Source organism: Rattus norvegicus, chromosome 2 (genome assembly GCF_021556685.1).
Source record: "Rattus norvegicus strain SHRSP/BbbUtx chromosome 2, alternate assembly SHRSP_T2T, whole genome shotgun sequence".
NCBI classification, from domain to species: domain Eukaryota; kingdom Metazoa; phylum Chordata; class Mammalia; order Rodentia; family Muridae; genus Rattus; species Rattus norvegicus.
The window spans coordinates 2,716,094-2,741,029 of NC_141535.1; the positions used below are offsets into that span (position 1 = coordinate 2,716,094).

Sequence of the window (24,936 nt, forward strand, 5' to 3'; positions counted from 1 at the left end):
CAAAACAAAGAAGAAAAGCAGCCTTAGAATATAGCCCCCTTTTCCATCACTGAGAAAGTGAGAACTCACTACTGCCCAGGATAATCTTGACAATAGTATTTCAGTAGGAAGAGACATGCAGTGTGTGACATGACATTCTATTACCAGTAAATGATACCATCTCAGTGGAACCCACTCTTCATTTAGTATTTTATGTTGTGGTATAATGTGTGATGCTCATTCTCGGAAGAATTCTGAGAACTTTGCAGTAATTCTGGATGGCTTACAACCCCTGTTCCTGCTGCTGGATTAATGAAGCATAGCTATATTTATGGATGAGGTTGCTTTTCGGGCCATTCAGATTTTCATTTAGCTACTGTTATCTGTTGGAGCACGAGTAAGCCACTTAAAATTTCAAAATCTCAATTTTCTTATCTCATACGATGTGACGAAGATTGCGAATCCATTGCACTGTGACAGCCAATTCTGTGAAAAACTGACTCATAAAAGGGCAGTGAAAGAACACAGACTAGAAACCATTTAAAAAAAAGTCTATTCAGTCCCAAAAAAAAAGGACACCTGCCTGGTAAGATAAAGGAGAGAGCAAGCAGTGAAGATCCAGGTAAATATATTTAAAATGCAAATTATACCAGCCCTCAACAAACACCGAGAAGTCAACAAAATGATCTAAGTATTAAAAAGAAAAAACAAAACAAACAAACAAAAAATCCCAAAAACCCCAAACCACTCTTTCTCTTCAACAAGGTGGCCAAGTAGCAGATACCAACATGCAGATCTTCATGAAAACCCTAATAGGCAAGACCATTACTCTTGAGATTGAGCCCAGTGACACCATCAATAATGATCCAAGACAGGGAAGGCATCCCACCGACCAGCAGAGCTGATATTTGCTGGCAAACATTTGGAGGATGGCCACACCCTGTCCAACTACAACATCTAGAAAGAGTCCACCTTGCACCTGGTGCTGTGTCTGCACAGTGGCATCATCGAGTCATCCCTTTGTCACCTTGTCCAGAATTACAATTGTGACAAGATGATCTGCCACAAGTGCTACTCATGCCTGCACACAGTGTAGTCAACTGCTACAAGAAGTTCGGCCACTCCAACAACCTGAGCCCCAAAGAAGAAGGTCAAATAAGGCTGGGGCCATACCTGGCCTGTGACCCTGTGACCAAATAAAATCCATTGACAGGGGCAAAAAAAAAAAAAAAAAAAAAAAGAGAGAGAGAGGGAGAGAGAGAATGACAAAGAAAAATATCAAGCTGGGCACAGGACTTAAACCCTATCATTCAGAGACAGAGGGCAGGCACATCTCTGTAAGTCTGAAGGCAGCCTGGTCTACAAGGTGAGTTCCAGGACAGCCAGGGCTATACAGAAAACCCTGACTGTAAAACAAAACAAAATTCTGACAATTAGCTTTCCTTTGTAAAACCATTATGACTCTTTAGCATATCCAACAAAAATTCATGTATTGGTGGCAAGAAAATACACTGTTAACTATGAATACTCTATGCTGGTACAGAACACCAGAGAAACCCACATTTGGAAAATAGCTGTGTAAGAAATATGGTAAGACACACATTTAAACAACTAACATTATTGGATTTTGTACTAAAAACTGAGTGTAATAACAAGAGGCATCTTTTATTAATGAGATCTCGGGCCGACACCAAGGTCTCGGGCCGACATGCCACGCATCTCACGCAGGAGACATAGGGCCGATGAACCACGAACCTCTAAAGGTGGGGGTTTATATAGGGAAAGCCATGGAATTTCGCGAGGTTACACAGGATTGGCTAATTCAAATGGTGTAGTTACTTTTGGCACGGAGTTACATCAGCAAAGCATACGTGCAACCTAGCTGCTCAGCAATGTGGGTAGGGATGATCCATCACACTCAGCAGGGGGATGACTCACCTCTAGGGAGTGAAGGAAGGGGAGGGGGTGGCTCCAAATGATTATGACTAACTTTTTGAAATTTAACTCTTCAGTAACAGCCAGTTATGCCTGGCACTATAAAAGGGGATGCTTGTCCCCTCCTCATTCTCTTACTCTCTTCCTTTCTTGCTTCTTGTTTCGCCCTGCTTCCCCTCTTCCCCTTTGTCCCTTCTCTCCCCATTCTCCTTCCCCCGTCCCTCCTCATGCTCATGGCCTGTCTTTACTCCTCTCCTCTTCTACTCTTCTCTCATTAAACATTTCCACACGGAACCTTGTTGTCCCATTGTGGTTTGTCTGGACGCGAAATGAGATTTCTACCCCAACATTATGTAGTCCTGGCTGGACTGAAACACTCTTTGCTACCCAATCACATGTACAGTTAATGGCAATTTAATATATTTTCATGATAATATTTGAGTATGTGAAACAAGATTCTTGTTGGTTTCAGTGAAATATGAACGTGTACATATGAATATGCTCTCCATGTTTATGTCAGCTCAATCTAGGCTATAGTCATCATAAAGGAGGGAACCTCGATTGAGAAAATGCTTCCCCATAAGATCAGGTTGTAATCAAGCTTATAGGGTGTTATTTCAGTGATTTATACAGGAGGGCCCAGGCTCTTGTGGGTGTGGCCAACCCTGGCCTGGTGGTCCTGGGCTGTATAAGAAAGCAAGCTGAGGAAGCCAGTAAGCAGCACCACTGGTTGACCACTGTACCAGTTGCTGCTTCTAGGTTGCTACCATGTTTGGGTTCCTATTCCAAGTTCCTTCAGTGATGGATTACCAAGTGTAAGTGTAAGGCAAATACACTCTTTCCTCTGCAACTTGCTTCAGTGTTTCATCACAGTGATAATAACCCTAACTAGGGCAATGAGTATCAATGCAAGTGTCGAGAAATGTATCACTTGCCTTGTATTTGGTCTTTTAGTAGAAGTTGTCGGGGGTTTAATTTCCAGAAAACTTGATTTGTTTACTTCTAGTTTGTTCTTATTTCTTTTTTTTTAAATTAATTTATTTATCTTATGTATGTGAGTATACTGTCACTCTCTTCAGCCACACCAGAAGAGGGCATCAGATCTCATTACAGATCTAATCTGAGCTACCATGTGGTTGCTGGGAATTGAACTCAGGACCTCTGAAAGAGCAGTCAGGGCTCTTACCCACTGAGACTTCTCTCCAGCCTCAGTTCTTATTGGTAATATAGAGATCAGTATATTTGGAAGATTCAACTCCAGTTCTCATTCGTTTCGTGTGGTGTTTGTTAAAATTATGGCTGCTCTTCAGCCCCTCCTGTGGAGTTGACAGATTATTCTCAGAGAGGAAAGAATCCCATTGGGGAGAAGTAGCAGGTATTTGTAAATTTTGTTCTCTTCAGATATTTATTTCACTAATTTCCACTACTTAGTAAGTGACTTTGCCTTGGGACAATTTTTTATAGAAAACACAGTTTTCTATAAAACTGTGAGCAGTTTCTTGTGGGGCTTTCTTGGTTTTGCGTTTTTCCTTAATTATTGACACCAAACCCACAGCCTCTTCAATGACAGGCGAGTGCTGCACCCCTGATGCATACCCATATCTTTCTCAGTGTCAGACTTGATACCCTCCTTGTTACACCATCAATAATGATTTTCTCACTGGCTTTTCACACCAGAAATTTTAGTGAGCATACCGTGCTCTTAAATGAATAATCAAATGAATTGTTATTATTTTTTATTTCTCATTTATTTTTCTTTTATTTGTTCATTTTTTTTTATAAGAACTGAGAATAGGGTTCTGTAGTTGAGGCTGGTCCTGAGTTCATTATATAGATAGGGCTGGCCTTGAACTTCTGATTCTCCTCATTGTACCTCCCAGACACTGAAATTAAAGGTGTAATACACCATACCTGGCTTTAAGTTTGAAGATATATTCTATTATTTGTAGAGAAATGACAAGAGGACACTGTTCCCAGCTTGCCAGCTTGCAGGCAACCTAGGGTGTTTGTCATTCTAAGCAAACTGAGACCAAGGAAGCAGACTTTCTCAAGCAGAGAATCCTGGTGCTCTGCTAAGTAAGCTGCAAACCTGAGGAAGAGACCTTCCTGTTGCTTTTCCCATGAGAAAGTAACTTTGTTTATAGTTTAATAGACATCTTGATGGGAAGCATGGTGGTGAGCAGAAGCAGAGAGAGCAGACTGGATAAACAACATTCTTTACCTCTCAAAGCTTCCCTCCTGGGACATGCTTCTTCCAGCAAGGCCATACCTGTTAATCCCTTCCAAACAGCACCACCAGCTAGGTGTCTAAATATCAGAGTCTGTGAGGACATTCTCATGCATATGACTACATGTTGTTACATTTAATGACTGCCACATACACATTTGCAGAATGTTCAAATCATTTGCTGTTAAAAGTACGTGTATAGATTCAGAGTTTCTTTGAACCAGTCATTATGCAATAGGAATTTCTTTGGCTCTTAAGGGATGAAGACTAGCAAATAAATCTCTTAAGAAGAATTTATGAGGTACATCTGGCAATTCTGTGCTTGATATGGAACACACCATGGAACACCCTGGTACCAGCCTAGAGCAAATTTAAGAGCAAAGTCCAAGAATTAGTAATTTATTCTTAGGGCCTTTTACATAGGCCCCTAAAACATTTAAATTGTCTTTCTCACTCTAGAGACTTAGCTGAAAACGTCCGTGTGTTTTTAGCCATTTTTCATGTATAGAATATGTTGTTAATACAAATGTCAGAAAGAGAAACCAAATCAAAAGGCATTTCAAAAACTAGGAATCGTGTGTGTGGAAAAAATATGTTTTAAGATTAAAGATTCTTACAAATCTTACCAAAGCTAGTTTGACTTTGATACTGAAGGCTTCATATAATAGTCTTTGATATAATCTTAGAGAAGTACAGAAAGCAATGTAAATATTGCATTAATTTATGAAAGTTAATGCAGTGGTGTCCTAACTTGATCATGGACACTTCGAATGCACTTGTGGCCCCAGGTTCCTCCCTGGACTACACCTGTCTGAGAGTCACTTGAGGATCAATTGCCTCCCCCCCTGCGGTTTCGCCGCCTCTGGGGGATGGCGGGGGATGGGCGCGTCGCGTGGCTGAGACTCTGCTCCCAGCACCTCTCCCCTAGGCCCTCTGTCTCCCGAAGTTCAGACATGGGCAGCGTCCAGCGGTCGTCTACGCCCGGTGTCTGAGCTGGCCTCATCCTCCCCATCCACTGGCCCCGCGCGCCGGCCACCCTCCTCGTGGCTCCTTACTGCTCGCTCCGCCACTCCCGCTCGGGTCCTCACCTGCTCTCCCCACCATGTGGACGCGTTGGCGTGGGCCGGTCTGGTTTCTGGGCGGGAGAGGGGCCGCGTCCCAGGGTTCGGTCATCTTGCCTGCGGTCTGGTGGGAGGCGGGACCTGCCCAGTGGGTCGGTGTGTCCACAGCCGCCGTTCACCCGCCAGTGCACGTGGAGAGAGCGACCTGCAAGCGTCGGATAGGGTGGGGGCCATACCTCAACCGCGGGGCCTGTCTCAGGTACCTCTCCTACGCCGTCCCTCTGCCGGGGGCCGACCGCTCGGGTGCCAGCCAGCGGGATGCCGCTGAGTCTGTGTGCTGACTTGACTTGCCCCAGGATGTGGGAGCTGGCCGGGGTAGAGAGGTCGCAGGCCCTGGCCTGGGATCCCGGCACCCTCTCCCTGTCTTCTCTCTCCCTCCGCCCGCGGCAGGAAGCGCCCCCTCCTTTCCTCCTTCCTCTCTGGACCGCGACCTCAGATCCGAAGTGGCGACCCGCTGAATTTAAGCATATTAGTCAGTGGAGGAAAAGAAACTCACCAGGATTCCCTCAGTAACAGCGAGTGAACAGGGAAGAGCCCATCGCCGAATCCCTGCTGTGTGCCGTGGCGTGGGGAATGTGGCGTATGGAAGACCCACTCCCTGATGCCGCTCCTGGGGAGCCCAAGTTCTTTGGATTGAGGCCCAGCCTGTGGATGGTGTGAGGCCCGTAGCGGACCCAGGCACGCGGGCCCGGGTCTTCCCAGAGTCGGGTTGCTTGGGAATGCAGCCTAAAGCGGGTGGTAAACTCCATTTAAGGCTAAATACCTGCAGGAGACCGATAGCCAACTAGTACAGTAAGGAAAAGTTGAAAAGAACTTTGAAGAGAGAGTTCAAGAGGGCGTGAAACCAGTTAAGAGGTAAATGGGTGGGGTCAACGCAGTCCGCCCAGAGGATTCAACCTGGGGGCGTGCGTTCGCGTGTGCCAGTGACCCCAGCAGATCTTTCCCGCTCCCCATTTCTCCCGACCCCTCCACCCGCGCGACTTTCTTCCCCCTCCATGCATCCCGCTGTCGCCGTCCCCCCCCCCCCCGCTCCTCCCAACAGGGGGGTCAGCGGGCGCTCCGACGGCGGGCGTGGGGTGCAGTGGGGGCCCCGGGTAGGACCAGGGTTAAGTTTGGTGGGTGATCGCCCCCCCCCCGTCGGTGACTGGACCCCGCTGGGCGCCCTTCCACCGTGGTGTTGCGCCAAAACCGGCTATGGGACCTCTGGGAAGGCCCTGCAGGGAAGGTGACTGGGGAGGCGGTGTGGCATCACCCATGGGCCCTGGGCCACCCTGCCCCGAGTATTACAGCACATCCTCTCCATACAGATGACACTGACAGACAGACAGACAAACACACACACACACACTCACACACAGGCACTCACACACATAGAGACACACACACACACAAATACATATATAAATATTTAAAATGATGTTTTAAAAAAAACAGTCTTCCTGTTTAACAGAGGTTTAAAGGGAAGTTGGCTGACAGAACGTTTTTGTGGGTTTTCATTCTCTTTTTTACCAAATAGGAGGTAGATCTGTTGGCCCTTTTATTAAAAGCCAAAGTATTAAGTGGCGAGCCAATGTTTCAACTTTTACCATTCTGTTCCTTTCACGAAAACCAGGTAGTGTTGTTTCTTTGAATTTTGAAACAAAATGAAAGGAGGTCTACCAGTTGGCCTAGTTTCCCTGTTCCTTTTCCCTCTTCCACTGTATGCTCAATGATATAAAGGATATAAATGAAGTTTCTAGTTATTTATTTGTTTGGGAGACCCGAACTCTCTCTCAAGAGATATTTCCATCTCCCCCCACCACCACACACACACAGGAGGCCTGCTCCCTGTATGTGGGGGAAGGGGGAGGGGTGGACAGGAGCTAGCTAAGAGGGGGTGGGGTGGGGCTGGAGAATATGCATGTCCCCAAGGACTGTCAGGGAAATACTGCTGCTGCCCAAGCATGCTTTGCTTCAGTGCTGAGCCAGGCAGTGCCATTTTTTTTGGGGGTGGGGAGCAAGTTTTCTGCCTGAAATCAGTGAGTGATGATTTCAGAGTGAATGTCTGATCCCTTGCTGTCCTTTCAGTGCTCTGGCTCATGGCAAATGACTGAAGAAAACCTTAGTTAGACTCACACCCAGCTGTTTGGAAATGGTAATGGAATTGATAGCACACCCTCAGGGAAAGAGGAAGACTCCCTTTGCTCACTCTCAAATCCCAGCCTCGCCCTGCCAGCTTTGGATTTCTAAATAAGGCTGAATCTCGACCATATTTACAAGATTTGGCGTTTCTGATTCATGTTTAATGTTTAGTTAAATAAAGCATGTGAAGGGCTGGAGAGATGGCTCCTAGGTTAAGAGCACTCACTGCTCTGCTCTTCCAGAGGTCCTGAGTTCCATGCCACAGAAACCATATAGTGGCTCACAACCCTCTGCAAAGGGATATCCCATGTACTCTACTGCCGTGTGTATATGAAAAGTGCTTTAGTATACTCATATAAATGAAAATAAATGAATAAACCTTTAAAAGAATGAAAAAAAATGAAGCTTGCAAAGACATTGGGCATCTTAAAATGCCAGGCATGTTTATCCACTCCTTTTATTTTATTTCGTGTGTGTAAAACATAACCACAGAGGTGGTTCCCCTTTTATTAACCTGGATAGCACAACTGGGACAGAAGTGCAAACTGTCATCTACCTATCTGGGAGTGGAGTGGTTGGATACAGGGAGATGGAACATTTGCAGTTAGTAAAGTTCTGCTGTCGGTTTTTTTTCCTTTCCTTTTTGGATAGATATCGGGAGCTTTTTTTTTTTTTTTTTTTTTTTTTTTTTAAAGGACAAATTTTGTTTTCTGTGCAACATTCTGATCATAGTTTCCCATCGCAAAGCTCTTTCCAGATCCTTCCTCCCCATTCACCACCCCGTTCTACCCCAGGCCTGCCCTTATATGTGGTTGATGCATCCCCAGGTGAATCTCCATTGGAGAAAGCACGATATTCCCATCCCCTATGACTGTCAATGGCAGATGACTTAAATGCCAGTGACATCAGATTTGACTCCATTTTTTCCCTTGGAGAACTGGGTTTGGATCTGTTGATCGAAGGCAGGCCCTGGGTTTTGATACAAACAAACAAACAAAACCACCAAAAAATATTTAAAGCAGGCAACAACTGCCTGCACGCCAAGAGCCTGTTGACTCCTCTTTGGAGCTAGTACGATGTGAAACTTGCTTAATAAAGTAGAATCCACACAGCACAAAGGGAACACTTTAACAAATTATGAGGGGGAGAGAGAGAGAGAGAGAGAGAGAGAGAGAGAGAGAGAGACAGAGAGAGAGAGAGACAGAGAGAGATCTGTTTATCTCCCTCCTCTAGTTTTTCAGACTAGAGATTTCATCTTCCTCTGTCTCTGGTGCTGGTGGATTTACTGCTGGTTTTGGGGGATTGGGATAGGGATATGTAGTGAGCCATATTGGATTTGGGCCTGGCCGCTTTGTAACTGCATGGCTACAGTTAAGAAGTCGTGGGATTGTTGGACAGAGGCCTCTCCCATGTATTTAAGGGACAGGAAGGAAAGACCAAGTAGTAAACACCCAGTGTCTCCACTGCATGACCTCTGCTGAGCCTGGCTGATGCATGTGGAACTGACACACCCGGACCACACCTGGGTGGTGGTCAATTTACTTCTGCTTTTTGCTTCCTCAGCCTTTATCCTTGAGATTTAGGCTGGTCTTCTCGGATTTCTCCCTAATTAATTCAGGTCTCCTAGTCCTTTTGTTACAGAAGTCATAAGCCAGGTAGTCAGGAGCCAGGGTTTCCCACTGTGCTTCCCAGTTATTTTCTACCTGTAGACTTGGGCATATAAGTGGTGAATAAAGCTACAGGAGACTCTCACTCTTCTTCCTCACTCTCACTCTTTCTTCCGCTCTTCCACTCTCTCTCTCTCTCTCTCTCTCTCTCTCTCTCTCTCTCTCTCTCTCTCTTCCTCTCCTGGCTTGACACGATAACCTGTGTATGTGTGCATGTTTCTTTCATCCCATAAACTTTCGCCCAATTCTCGGTACAGTGTCAGTGCTGGCAGCGACAGGGATAGGAAGAAAAAAGTCTTGAGTGCTGATTTTAAAGCTCTCTCTCTCTTTCTCTCTCTCTCTCTCTCTCTCTCTCTCTCTCCTTCTCTCAAGAGCTCTCTCTCTCTAGAGCACTCTCTCTCTCTCCCTCCCTCTGCCCCTCTCCCTCTCCTTCTCCCTCTCTCTCTCTACACACACACACACACACACACACATGCACACACACACACACACACACACTTCCTAGGATGAAAGAAAAAAATGAAAAAGATGGCACCCATGGTGATGCATGACTTTGATCTCACTTTGGTTTCAGCACTGGAGAGGAAGATAGGAAGGCCTATCTAGATGCAATGTGAAGAAGGCCTATGTCAGATTAGTTAATGACTAGGTAAATGTTACCTAGCTAGTCTGCCATTTTGTTGCAGTTACTAATATTATAAGGTCACTTTCTCATTGGTTGTTTCTGCTGTTACTGCTGGAATTCATTATATATTTTGTTAGGTTCTTCTGTGTGATAACACAGTCAGAAACCAAACACTGTAGAAGTCAGTCTAACTGCTTTCTTTGTTGTCTAGTTACCCGCAATAATCTTGGACCTGAACCGAACACCCAGCAGCATTTCCCAAAATCATCCATGTATAAGCTTTTATAAGCTGGACCGCCAACACTAGAGCGACAGTGCAGACAGAGACTATTTGGAACCGGACTTCCATTTTGAGTTTTTCTTTGTGTTCTTGTTTTTTTCTCCTGTCTGGTCCTGTTCTGTCCTATCCTGTTCTGTCTTGTCCGACCTGTCTGTCTGTCTCTCTGTCTTTCAGTCTGTAAATCCACACATATAGTTCTTTCCACATCATATATTTCAAAACAAATAATGCTTGTTGTGCTTCTCATTTCATTCAAGGGTACTACTCTCTAGATCAGAGGAGTCCCCTTACAATTCTCCACAGGTAGTGATGACTGGGGTGTTCAGTGCAACTAAGCAGGAGTTATATGGTTGCTGCCATTATGCTTGATCTTACACAAGGTAGGGTTTCGGGGCATGGTTGCCAAGATGGCTAACAACAGACAGTGATTGAAGCGATGGAACAATAACCTACAATTCTCCCTTTCTGTCACTGTTTCTCTGTCACTCTCTGTCTCTCTTCCCTCCTACCCTCCCTCCTCTCTCAGAGCTGAATGAACCTTGCAACTAAAGTACATGTACAGTGAAAAGAAGCCAGGTGTGGTGCTGCATGTCTTTAATTGCATCACTTGAGTGGTGGAGGTGGGTAGAACCCTGTGAGCAGGCTGCAGACCTGATCCAGGTACTGATTTCCAGGGCTTATGTGCAAAGACCCATGACTCAACTAAAGAAATGAAGAGGAAATTAAAGAAACAGATACAATTAACTTGGAATAAACCAAACAAACTAAGGAAAAGGAAAGGCAGTATTGGGGTGGCCTGGCTTACAGAGGAGAGGCAAACATTCATTTGCCAGTGCCTCCTCAGTTGAATACACACACACACACACACACACACACACACACACACACACACACACACACAGAGGGAGAGAGAGAGAGCGCGATCAATCTGTTAATCTGTTTGTCTCCCTCCCCTAGTTTTTCAGACAGGGTTTCTCTATGAATTCCTCTGTAGACTGATGGGTCAGAGGGCAAACCTGCTGGCTGTTAAAGGTCTAGGGAAAACATGAAGGCCTAGATGCAATGTGTAGGCCTGAGGGAACTGTTAAGGCCTAGATGCCCTGTGAAGGAGGCCTACATCATGTATACATATATACACACATATTCATGTATATGAATATGTATGTGAATGTGTATACACTCAGGTATCCTTTATTTTATTAGCTTATTTTGAGTATAATTTCCATGCTAATCAAAAAGAGGAAATTTTCTTTGGCATCGGATTCTTCTTGAACAAAAAATGGATATAAATAATCACATATTCAGTTGTTATGTCTAATATTGAGAAGATATTCCCAGATATGGTTTTAATCCATCATAGTCCATGTGTGAACACAAAACAGACTTAGTAAGAATTTTGGCAAGTGGATTTTAAAAACTTATATAGGGTTATTAAGAGCAACGGTAACATTTTTTAACTTGATATTTTATATATTTACATTGCAAATGTTATTCCCTTGCCGAGTTACCCACTCTCCCACACCCCACCCCCTGTTTCCATGAGGATGCTTTTCCTCCCATCCACCCACTTGCACCTCAGTAGCATACCATTCCCCCCGCCCCCCCGGAATTGGAGAAAGGAACATTCATAGGACCAAGGGCTTCTCCTCCTATTGATGCCAGACAATGCCATCCTCTGCTCCATATGCAACTGAAGCAATAGGCTTTTGCATGAGCACTATTTGGTTAGTAGTTTAATCCCTGGGAGCACTGGTAAGTCTAGTTGGTTGATATTGTTGTTCTTGCTATGGGTTTGCAAACCATTTCAGCTCTTCCTATTTAATAGTCTTTGTTCATTAAACTAATAAAAATTTATGTTGTAGTTATTTGAAGAGAAAGAATTTTATGAATCATGTGATATCAACTGAACAAATATGAAAATTATGTATGCAAACTTTACAAAAGTTAGTTTCAACACAAAAGTATAAATTTACAATTTAATAAACATGGAACTAATTGATCACGCAAATGTTGACAACTAAAATTCATGTATGTATGCAATAGAAAATAATATTTGAGATATAAAATTAAGACTTGTGTTAGTAAAATAATGCATAAGTTATTTTACTTGAAAATCTTATGATCATATTAATACAGCTAGAAAACATTAAGAAAAAAATTAATACTCTTAAAAATGGGATACACATGCACACAAATTTATAAAAATTTGATCCGTATACATCATATTATAATGTCATTTCAAAAGTTAGAACTATCATTGTGTTCGTTATGAATGAAAGGAAGATGTTTCAGACCATAAACAGAAATAAAATTTTCTGGAATTTTACATAAATAAAAGGCATTTAGAAACTAAAATTTTTAATAACATCTCCATCATAATTAGATGGGTTATGTTCCTGCCTTCTTGCAATGAACATTGAATTGATCTCTATTGTATCAAGAAAATTGTGATAGCTGTTCGATATAGAGAATGAAAAGCTGTCCTCTGGACAGCTCATGGTTATCACACTCATGAACCCACAGCACCTGTGTTAACACAATACTTTCACATGATCAAGCCAGCTAGAATCAGGGCTTAGATGGGGTGACCAACCCTTGCCAATGCCATATTGAGGGGCTTTTGGCATTTGATGGCTACTGGTGAATGAAGAATTATTCATTTTTTTGGGGGGTATTGCCTTGGTAATTTGCTTGTGCTTCAATAGATTCCCTTCATGAGTAACACTAGACTCTGATTCTTTGGTGAGATCTAAAAGGTAAACAGATGTGTCAGGAGATGTATTATAGGAAATATGGTGAGATTTGGTAAAGAGAATGTAGAGTGCATTCAAGTATATTTCTTTATATAAAAAATAAAGAAAAATATGAAAGAACAAATGTTTACTTAATTAACAGAATATAGAATATCTCTATAGACAAATTCTAAACAGCTTATAAACATATAGCTAGAAATAATAGATGAGTTTAAAAGATGCACAAATTTTCTTCACTGTTTAAGAGATCATCGTAAGAGATCATGGGAGAGAATGTAATGTATTATAATATACTTTCAAATGTAAAAGATAATAACTTTAGCTTAGTAATAAATACAAGATTTTCCACCGACGGAGATTATGTATAATAAGTTTGAGCTAATTCCTCCCTGTTAAATTAAACGCATTTCTAAATTCCTCAGAAAAACAACCTCAGAATAACTACTTTTAGTCCCCCAAAGTCCAGGGAATTGGGGCAAAAACCCTTCAATGGTTTCTTCAAGCTGTACATAATTATTTTTATATTTATCACTAAACTAAAATTACGATCTTTTACATTGGCACAGAATTTATTTGATACAAATTTAGATTTTAAAGATTTTCTTTAATATAAATTTCTCATTGATTTAAAATTAATATTGTTACTCTGATGTACACGTATTGTGCCTATACAACACATTTCAGCATAGATGGCTTATACCCAGTCCTTTTCTGCTATTAAAAAATGAAGCTGAGATGATTAAGCACATGAGTTTAAGGCCAAATAACAAATTCATGTCTCTAAGTTTATTGTTAGAATGCTTTCAAGATAATTTATTAAGATAATTAATGGACAACAGTCCAGATTACTTATATAGTGAGATGGTTTCTAAAAAACACCAGAAGTCCACAAAATATGACATTTAATGTTCTTTAACTTTTATTGAGACATGTCCACTCCCACCAGCTCCCCTTTGGTATATTCAAAGAAGAAACTGAAAATCTCCACCTCCACGTGAGGTGATTTATTGTGGCAGACAGACACTATGCAAAAATGGCTCCAATTCTTCTACAGACTAATTACTCTCCAGAAAAGGAAACATTGCAGAATAAGTTGGCTGAAAATTTCTGCCAAGCCAGAATGATCAGCCCTTCAAAATTCAGTGTTTCAAAAGTCTGTCTGATGATTCTAGGCCAGAAGCCTGAAGACTTGCTCTCACGTGTTGCTCACAGGGGACTGTGCGAATAGAAAATTGTCTCTATAACCTGTCTCAGTTCTAGAAGCCATGCTAGGCTTCCTATATTTACAGATATATGGCTACTTCTCAGATTACTGGCGGGGTTGAAAACTTAGTATAATCTTATAACCCACTCAGATTATTTAACTTTGAGAATACATATTTAATTAGCTAGTTATCAGATAATACATAAGCTAGCCAGGATATAACAGATTTTAAGCCTTTTAAAAGCTAAAATATATAACTAAATGTTCTGTTTAACTGATAAAAGTTGGGCTGGGTGTTAGGTACATCTTATACTTTTAAATTACAGAATGATAATAGTTGTACTCAACTTATATTTGAGAAAAATTTTCTGTTTTTTTTTTTAATCAAAAGGGTAAAAGAGTAGATTGATGTCATTATTAAGGTGAAGGGAGGTACAGGATATAACCAGGCCTGTTATTGGATAAGAAGGAAGGATGGGTGGGAGAAAAGTTTTAGAGAGGCAGAGGAAGCCAGAGTGAGAATGTGAGAGCACAGAGAACATGGCAGTCGATGTTTAGATGCCTCTCTGTACATATTACAGGCTGTTATGACTATTCTCAAGGGATGGGTGTGTACAGGATTTTGTGCCATCTAGATTGGCAAATTATATCTTATCAATTGCATCAGAAAATATTGTTTGATGTGTCCTTTCATAAGGCAACTTAATTGAGTTTAAGAGAGTGTATGGTGGCCAGATGCATGGGCCTACCAAAGAATTGGGATGTGTTTGCCTGGCGTGGTGGAAACCCAACCAAGATGGCTGTGGATGAGGGAGGAGCAGCCTGACAGGTTGCCGTGTTGTTAAGAATAGTGTGTCAGAAAGTAGATGGGCGCAGCATGGAGCCACTGAGATAAATTATTGCTATTTCCAATGGCACCAGAAATGTTAAGGGAGTGAGACAGCTAGGGTATACCTGGGAACAAGTTCTGTCGGGTTTTTTGTTTTGTTTTGTTGTTTTTATTTTTACTGCAGCACATACATTGTGTGTCAAGTGTCCTGAAGAGAAAACATGCTTAATTCCTTGAGTATGAAGTAATTTATTGCATCATGGCCACATATAACCATGATGGGATACTAAAGACAAAGATAGGAGAGTGAGGATTTTTAATTTCCAAGAAATTATAGGATTTTGGTGTTCCTCAATCATATGATTTTTTTTGGGTAGGATATCTACCTTGTGATCTAGACTAATAGATGAATCACAGAAAGAAAAAAGATGGAGGCAGTTACCATTAGATGTTTTTGGGGCCTGGGAATCAGATGCAAGGGACAGAGAGATTACAAGGCCACAGAATATGTTGCTTATCAATTATATTGAGAGGTTACAAAGGGGATGGCTGGTTTGAGGAAAGCGGCCAGTTAGATAGGACTGTGATCTAACACTTCCCTGCTTATGAAAGAAAATTCAAAAGTCACATCCAGCCGGAAAGTCTTATGAATACTATGAAGTACCTATTAATGTGGGGAGCCAGGACTGCCCTAGGCTGTCTGAAAGACCTGGACAAAAGAATAACTGGAACACTAGTTCTATTCCCTTACCCAGGATCAAACTTGTCAAGGCCTGTCTGATGCTGAAGCCAATGCCTTAAAGGAGGCAAGGTTGAGGGAAGAGACTTTTGTGGTTATCAGTTCTTAGGCAGCTGTATCTGTGGTATCCCATGTTCTTTTCATCAGCATTGTCTGACTTAATCATTTGCTGACTTAGTTGTACCCCATGTACAACCATCAGTACCCCCAGGACTGGAAATTATAAATATGGTTCTACAATTTCTAATAACGTGCAAATAAATTTCAAGCAATCTTCACAAAAATGTTTACTAACAGCAATCACATTTTAAATCAGACAAACTAAAAATAAATTGAACACCACGTGCTCCAGCTGTATATCCTCTGGACATAACCCCAAGACACCAAATTACTACAGAGGTACTTGTACAGTTTCACCATTGTTGCTTAGTTCCCAGTAGGGCGGAAATGCAATTCATATGAATCCTAATGGGGAGACTGCTCTGCTTTTCCTATCAGTTATTTTGGTATACTGCCACTATGCCATCCTCATCACGCAATCCTAGATAGCACAGTGATCTATGAATCCAAGATATAATGTTTGACTATGTAATTGCAAACATTGGAAGAGAAATGAAGTCTTAAACACTTCTATATATTTATTTAAATGTCCCTGTTTGTTTTATTCCAGAGACTGTGCTGCAAAAGGTATATACATACTTCTCCCTCATTTCCTCTGCTGAAGGATATGTGGCTCAGATTTAATTCTCATGTGATAAAGTATCACAGTCTCTATACTATTTCAAGAGATGTATCTCTATTATTCCTTTTCTATTTAAAGAGTCTAAACTGTCCTTATATCAAACTATGGTGTTTATATAACAGGCAAACCCAGAAATATCAAGTGTGTTTCACAAGGTAAGTATGCAAAATACGGTTTTATAGATTTGCTTGTAATGCATCTACTCCTATTTTTATTTTCTGGTCTATTCAGGTGTGTTTTATAATATCCACCTGCAGAGTTACGTATGGAAAATTACAAACGATAGCAAAAACAGAAAACAATTAAGGTCTGTTATCAAATCTTAAGCAAACATTCATCACTCTAGGACTGGGAAATTGCTCAATGGGTAGAATCATATGGACCTGGGTGTGAATATTCAGCATGTATACATAATGCCAGGCATAGGGGATAGCTACACATAACTATTACCTCTGAGTCCTGAGGGCTCACTGACCAGTTCTCCAATCCCACACTGAATTTCTAGTTCAACAAGAGAACTTATGTCAAGAACAGTGAACAGCACTAAAGAAGACGCTTGAAATACTTCTCAGAACTCCAAAAACACATGCACAGATGGATAAAGCCATACAGTTACAGGCATGCACCACACACTCACATCCACCAACATTCTTACAACACACAACACCACAGATTCATAGAAAATGGTTAAGGGACTGCAGGGTAATTCTTATTTTGCTGTTGTCACCCAGCATGTATCTTAGATACTGATAATAACCAAGAAAAGATTAAGCTGGAAGAGAGTTTATCCATAGTTTTAACTTTGGGTTTATTTTAATTTAATTAAAATGCTTTCGTAATTTTACACAAAATATTATATCCAGATTTATGGGATTCTAGAATCACCTAGTACTAAAACTTTTGAGCATGTCTGAGAGAGAGACATCAAACTGGAAGCATTCTAGTGCAAAGGCCCTCCAGCCAGAAGCTGGAACCTAGATGCCCTTCAACAGAGGAATGGATACAGAAAACGTGGCATATTTACACAATGAAGTACTACTCCGCTTTCAAAAACAATGACTTCATAAAATTCCTAGGCAAATGGATAGAACTAGGAAATATCATCCTGAGTGAATTAACACAGTTAGTAGATACTAACTAGTCCAAAGCTTGGAATACCCAAGATACAATTCATAGACCATATGATGCTCAAGAAGGAGGAAGAACAAAATGTGTACACTTCAGTCCTTCCTAGAAGGGGGAACAAAGTACTCAAGAGGGAGGGGAATATAGGGACACAGAGTGGAGCAGAGACTTAAGGAAAGGCCATCTAGATACTGCCCCATTTGGGGATCTATAACATATGCAGCCACCAAACTTAGGCAGTATTGTTGATGCCAAGAAGTCCTTATTGATGGAAGCTTGATGTGGATGTCTCCTGAGAGACTCTGCCAGAACCTCACTGATTTAGACAAGCATGCTTGAAGCTAACCATCGGACTCCATGGGGACTCCAATGAAGGAGTGAAGGAAGAGCTGAACTAAGTCTTTCCCTTCACACAGCTTCTCAACTGATTTCCAGAGATAGGTACAGCCCCAGTCCCACCCCCACCACCCAGCCAGCCGATAAATTTGGATGCTCGAATCTGAGGTTTGTCATGGTAGTGACTTTCTAAGGTGACATAGCTAATTGGGTGAAGAGATTTCTGGAGCTACAGGCCAGAAAGTCTGTCAAGATGAGAACAGCCCACCAGGGCCAAATGACCCATTGGTGCCATGTGACCTGCTGGTACATGGGGTAATATGGGATGGTGCCCTCTTCGGTATTTCACGCTGCAGGTGTTCAAATTCAGTTTGAACCAAAATGAGTACTTTGGTATTAAAGTCTAAGTTTTAACCAGTATCAATATTCCAGCACTGACATTATATTTCTTAGCATAAAGCATCCTATGGGATCTGTACGGTTCAGAATGAGTTCTCTGTATTTGATCTTTTCACAAGATTCAACCCAACTCCCAGCTCCTTTGGAGGTCACCAACTATACTATAGGCTGTTCTCCTATGGCACCCAACCTGAGCATAAAATGTAAAATGTTATCTATCAGGTTGATTGAAATCCAATGAATCCATTTCCTTTCACTTTCCTCTTTGTTCAGCCACTGATGGCTTTTGGTTGTCTTTTTAAGTAGCCATACACATACCACCTTTTACATTGTCTTTTACAGAGAGGCTCTATGTCTCATGTCTGGACAAACCACACCAGGCCAACAGGGCTCCACGTGGAGAGGTTTATTGGAATGGTAGAGACAAAGGCCAAGGGGGGAAGAGAGGTAGGAGAGAAAGAGAGGAGAAAAAAGGAAGAGAGGAGAGACAAGTGGAAGAGGGCAGAAAGGATCTGCCTTTTATGTGAAATGTGGTGTAACTCTAACATGAAATGTATGCTGGAAATGGATGACCGTTGCCTTGACAACAGATGCTCAGGTGACCAGATGACATCATTGCTGGAGGCAAAAGCAGTTCCTGATACCAACATTTGGAAATTTCGGTCACCAACTGGGACCCTCCTTTGTACCTGTAGCATACCTGTCAAAAAAATTAGATCTAACCATGCAGGGATGGCACCGTGTGTTTGTACCTTAGCAGCTGCTGAACTCCTTATTCAAGAATAAGAAAACCTAACATTTGGGTTGCCTATAATGGTCTTCTCCTCTTATAACATGTCACAGCTCCTACCTTTCAAAGGTTTACAGAATCTACCTCCCTCCAAGGTTCTTTCTCTTCAGGTAGCACTAATAAAAGACTCCACACTAACCTTTCAATTCACACCCGCCTTTCCAATCTTCTTTCTCCACCAAATACTAACCACTCCTTATCTCACCCCTGCACTAAAACCTTAGAGGAATTACCTCACCCTTCACAAATACAGGAGGGCAATTTGCCTCAGACCGTCTATACCTGGTATACAGATGGAAGCTCCTTTCTACATGAAGAAGCCATAAGAGCCAGCTGCCCCATAGTGTCAGACACTGAAGCACAGGCCCTTCCTGCTCATACCACCAATCAACAGGCTGAAGTAGTAGTCATTACCCATGCCTTTCAACTGCCACAGGGACAAACCCTCAACATCTACACAGATTCTAAACATGCTTTCCATATCATCCTGACCCATGCCACTAACTGGAAGGAGCATGGGGTACTTATGACTAAAGGAGGATCAGTAACTAATGCAAACCAAATTATGGCCATGCTAAAGCCTCCCTTCTCCACACAGCTATTGGGTTTTTCCACTGCCGATCCCACCTGACGAATGACTCTATTGTCTCCAAGTGAAAAAACGGAGCTGAAGAGGCAGCCAGAGCTGCGGCCCGTAGGTACCTACATATGTAGCACCCTCCCCAGGACATTCTTACACTGCAACCCATATCCCCACTCTCACTCCCTAACACTCATCAAACTCTGTCCTATCTTCGCCACATCTTTCATCCTAACAGCAAGGCATTGTCTTATTTTGTTAAAACCCACCTGAAGCCTACTCCTAAGGACTTAAGTTTCTTAAAATCCATCACTGCCTCTTCCAAAGTCTGTCAAGTGTCAGATTTCAACCTCTGGTGTTGTAGCACCCCTTTTTCTACCCATCAGGCCAGAGATTCCCTTCCTGGAACTGACTGGCAACTTGTCTTTACCCACATGCCAAATGTGCCAAGTACCTCCTAGTTTTGATTGACACATTCTTGGGGTGGGTGGAGGCATATCACACAACTAACAAAAGGGTTCAGACAGTTTCTGAGCTCCTCTTCCAAGAAATCATCCTCTATTTGGTGTCTCAGCCTCCCTTCAGTGAGACAATGGTCCTGAATTTACTTCCCAAATTTCTCAAATTCTGTCTAAGGCCCTAGACATCACCTGGCATTTTCATATTCCATACCACCCTCAATCTTCAGGTAAGGTAGAAAGAACTAATTGCTCCCTAAAATCCACTCTTGTCAAACTGTCACAGGAACTTCGATTGGGCAAAACTCCTACCTCTGGCTCATTTTAGGCTACAAGCTCTCCCCAAGTGACCTCTTTTTGTCTCACCTTTCAAACTCATGTATCGATGTCAGTACTAATTCCTGGTCTTTCAAGTAAATGCACTCCCCTCCTAGACCATTGACTTACCCCATTACTTTGTCACCCCCTTTCTCTCCTGTGGAACTCTACTGACCAACACTGACCAAGGCCACACGCTGTCTCCTGTCCACTACCTATCAACATTTGAGACCCAAGTTTTTCTGTCCCCTCCAGATCAGCAGCTCTTAGCTGTCTCTCCTAAATGGTAGGGCCCTTCATGGACCCTGCTCTCTTAAGCTCCACAAGATGTTGAGACCACCCACCTTGTCCCCAATCCCAGAAGAATGAAACTCCACTCTAGCATCTGTGCTCCACTCCACTGGATTAGACCTGGGCTTCTCATCTGATCGTTTCCATCCATAGTATCACTTACATCTAGAGATTCGAGGTTCAAGGGATCCCCACTGATAATAAATAGACTTTCCCAATAGGATCAGGAAACCACTCCATGCTGGGAGTCAATCCAAATTGCTGTCATCCCTATATCTGTCATTCCTTCTACATATTATGTTCTCTTTGTCTGCTTCCTCTTTGACCAGACAAAAGATGATTGCAAAAAAAATGGTCAGACAAATATGGGGGCTGTCCATATTGGTCGTTCCAGATACATATGTTAGGATCAAGGACCAATCACTTCTGTCAGCAATGCAAGACCCTGTTCTTCTATATACCAGACCCATGGAATCCCAGGTAGAAAACAAGAGTTGTTGGTAAGCTCTAATGTAAAAACCAAGCAGGGTCTCCAGTGAGTACTATCCACATCCAGAGAAATTTTGTCCAATTTCTCAAACTCTAGATATCGGAAAAATAGGAGAAATAATCAAACAGTCCTCCAGGGTCCTTACGTCCTTGACATCCCCCCTCACAAATGGTACTAACTTGTCATTTAGCCTTTTGATTCAGACCCTGACCTTGGTGTACCAACTCCTTATGGCCACCCAACCTGGTCACTTTAAAGACTGCTAGCTATGCAGTACCCCCCTGAAACTAATTCACAATTGCCAATTACAGCCTCTCTAGTGATACTGCCCAATAACCTTACCTCAGCTTTTATCAGCTGCCCTGACTCCGATGCTGACATCGCCCCATACTTTTTATATCCCTCTTATTGGTTTGACAGTTTTATGACATCCAGGACATGTTCTGAAGGAAAACTCAGTTCCCTACACTGCAACAGAACCACCATCCTTGATACCCCATCTCTGCCGCAGTGCCCTGAAGTCCAAAACACGTCAGTTCTCTGTGGCACTAGTATATATCATCACTTACCTGCCAGCTGGTCTGGAAGAGTTTGCATACTGGTGTTCCTTCCCTGAACTAGGAGTAATACATGGCAAAGAATCTCTACCAATTCCAGTTTTTGACATACCTGTCCAGCATAAGAGGGCACTGCAGGTTGTGCCATTCCTGGTTGCTGCAGGAGTAGCTACAGGTGCTGGCACTGGAACAGCAGGATCGAAGACTTCCCTAACCCTATACCAGAAGTTCTTATCCCAGCTTGCAACCGTTTCCAAGGAATGTATGAAACCATGCTCATCATCAAGAAAAAGATCGATTCTTTGGCAGCAGTTGTGCTTCAGAACTGACAGGGACTAGATGTCCTGACAGCTAAAGGAGGTGGTCTTTGTCTGTTTCACCAGGAAGAATGCTGTTTCTATGTCAACGAATCTGGGGCAGTAAGAAATACATTCCATTAGCTGCAATCAGACATCCAGAAATGCAGGGAACAGCATGAGGCCTCCAATTCCTGGGTTTTTCAAAACCCTACATGGAAATAGGATACTGCCCTTCTTAATGCCTCTTCCCCCCATTTTCCTGGACCTACTATTTCCTCCCTGCCTCATCAATCTTGTTTCCACATTCCTTCAAAGAAAAATTCAAAATTTTCTAACCAAAAAGTCAAACACTTCCTTTTGCACAACTATCAAGTGGGCCCGGATGGTGAAAGTCAGCTACGCCCGAAATCTGATAATGCTCCTAGACAGCAGGAAGCAGTTTAAGAGGTCTACAGCCCCGATTTCCCTTTTAGCATTGGCTTCCCCTGTTTCCCTTTTTTCTTCTCTCTATGATAAGAAAAAGGGAGGTATGTTATCATCAGAAGTGTTTTACAGCTAGCCATCATCCTTAGGTAACAAAGACCTGCTTGCTTCTGTTGCCATGGCAACCACCACACTCTCAAGGCACATGCCTCACTCACATTTAAAGTACACACACACACACACACACACACACACACACACACACACAAATGAGTTTTTACAAACAGATAAGTAAGGTAGAGTACACTATTCTTTGTATTATTTTATACTATCACGTGTATTTATAACTATGCTCACATAAAGAAAAACTATTATAAGTAACTAAATGTCATTTAAAAGATGGTAAGAAGTAATATGTATCTACATAAGCAATGGAAATGGAGAAAAGTACACAATTACAGTGAGAAATTATCTCCTTTAAATTGTTTTTAAAGAGTTTTTAAATAACCATACCACTAACTTTCAATTTAAGTCCCCAGGAATTAAGTTCCTAAAGCATATTGTACCATAACTGACATGGATAAATCATACCTCATAGTAACTAGTACTTTTTTAAATAGGCAAAGACATATTTGTATCCATGAAAATACATTGTTTCAGGTAGCACAATTTAAATTTTCAATCTCCTCCTTCCTCTCCAGCCTGTCAACAGCCTTATTTTCAAATGTTTTCCTATTTCCCATCTTTTCCTTTTCACTTCCTCAGTCAGGTTCTTCCAGTGAAATTTTGGTCTTATATGCAGTATTCCTGCTTGGCATAATCTTCTGTGAATATGTAAGAGATATATTCCTTTCCATGGTCCTTCCTCTTATGTTCATTAATGGACCTGGTGAAATTCAATAAAAACACACAAAGAAGTGAAATAAATGGTATAGTGACTTGTTTTCATATAAATCAAGGATGGAATTACAAAATATTAATTTTAAATTAGTAGGCTAACTAACAGTTTTGTGCTACAGCAAACAAAAGCAGTTTTTCAAAAAACAAAACAAAACAAACAAAAAGCAAAAACAGGGTATGTTGCAAAACAAAGCAGGTGAGCCCTAAACTATGACATTTAGGAAGCAAATTTCGTTCTGAAAATATTTCCGCCTATAGTAATGGAACCAAGATCATACATGGTTCAGAACCAAGAAGTATACCTATTGAGTGTGCACAGTATGGTAATCTGTATTGACAATAGGTCAATATTACTTCCTGAATCCTATTTGAACTGATATAAAGGCACGGGAAGAAAAGTATGAAAACAGCGGCCACCACATTCTCAAAGTTGAAAAGGTAAGATATCCCAAAAACAGTTAGAAAACATTTACTGGGAGTCTAATCCTGATGCTGAAACCAAACAACCGGAAAAGAAAGTCATACATCAACATGTCTGTGAGGCGAGTTTTTCTTATTTGCAAAGACTGACAAATAAGGCCTCGCCAATGCCATTCACATAAAAAAATAAAAATAAAAATAAAAATGTCGCTTTCAATTTCTTATCATTTTATACCTGAGGGAAGCTAAACATGACAATGCCTATTACTATTACTATTATTATTATTATTATTATTATTATTATTATTATAGAACTCACTTAGCTTCTCCATACCTGCCTTCATAACCACAAGAAGCAATTTCATCTCTTGAAAAAAACAGAACCAATTCAATTTCTTTGCGTAGAATCGGGATTCTTACTCACTGATGAATCTGATATTAGGTCTGCATTAAAATAAGATTTAATCTTATGTTAACATATGTTTTCCTTAAATGTTATTAAGGAAATATGGTTTCTATTATTTTCAGGTGCAAATATTTAGGTTCCAAACACCTGCATGAATGGCCAGTATTTCTATACTTAGTACAAAAAATAGTAATATTGTTTTTTTATTCTTCAGCAGTGTTCAGACAAAAACGCGTCACAATAAACTCACGGTATCATGTTTTAATAAATGGAAACCATTCTTTTACCTTGTCAGACAGTCCCTGGGGTAGGCAAGGGTGAAAGTGGTAAGGAGGATGAAATCCACCTCCTTGCTTAGGAGAACTATGCAGCTCACTATAACAGGAAAAACAGAAAAGAAGTTTCTTGGAATGCTTATTTTTTCTTTCCTAAAAGAACTTTCTATAGAACTTAAAAATAACATGTTAAAGAAATTTCAAGTTTCTGCCAGCCATTTGATTAAACAAAAACTTACTAATCATTTTTAGAAAGTTTGGTTTCCTGTTTCCCATATCCAGAAACTAAGTCAGTTAGCTTGATGATCTCATCTATACACTACAATCAAACATACATGTGCGCGCGCACACACACACACACACACACACACACACACACACACACACACACACAAATATATGCACATTATATGAACATTTTTATATACTATAATGACACTTTATCTTAAACATTAAAGTTTTTCTTTTACGCACAGGTAAAAACAGTCTAACAGCATTATTTTCTACTTGTCATGAAACAAGTGCACCTTCAACTAAAAAACCTGAGCTCAATTTTTGTCAGTAGTAACTGCTTTACAGAACATAATTCCAGTTTCGATAGAAAAACAGCTTACCAGCATTTGTAATATACAAACCAAATTTGCAAT

At 41.5% G+C, this 24,936-nt stretch overlaps 1 pseudogene; it reads left to right on the forward strand.

Moving 5' to 3' along the window:
* The window catches only part of LOC148006609 (uncharacterized), a 2,902,548-nt pseudogene that overhangs the window by 2,666,818 nt on the left and 210,794 nt on the right, over window positions 1-24,936 (forward strand).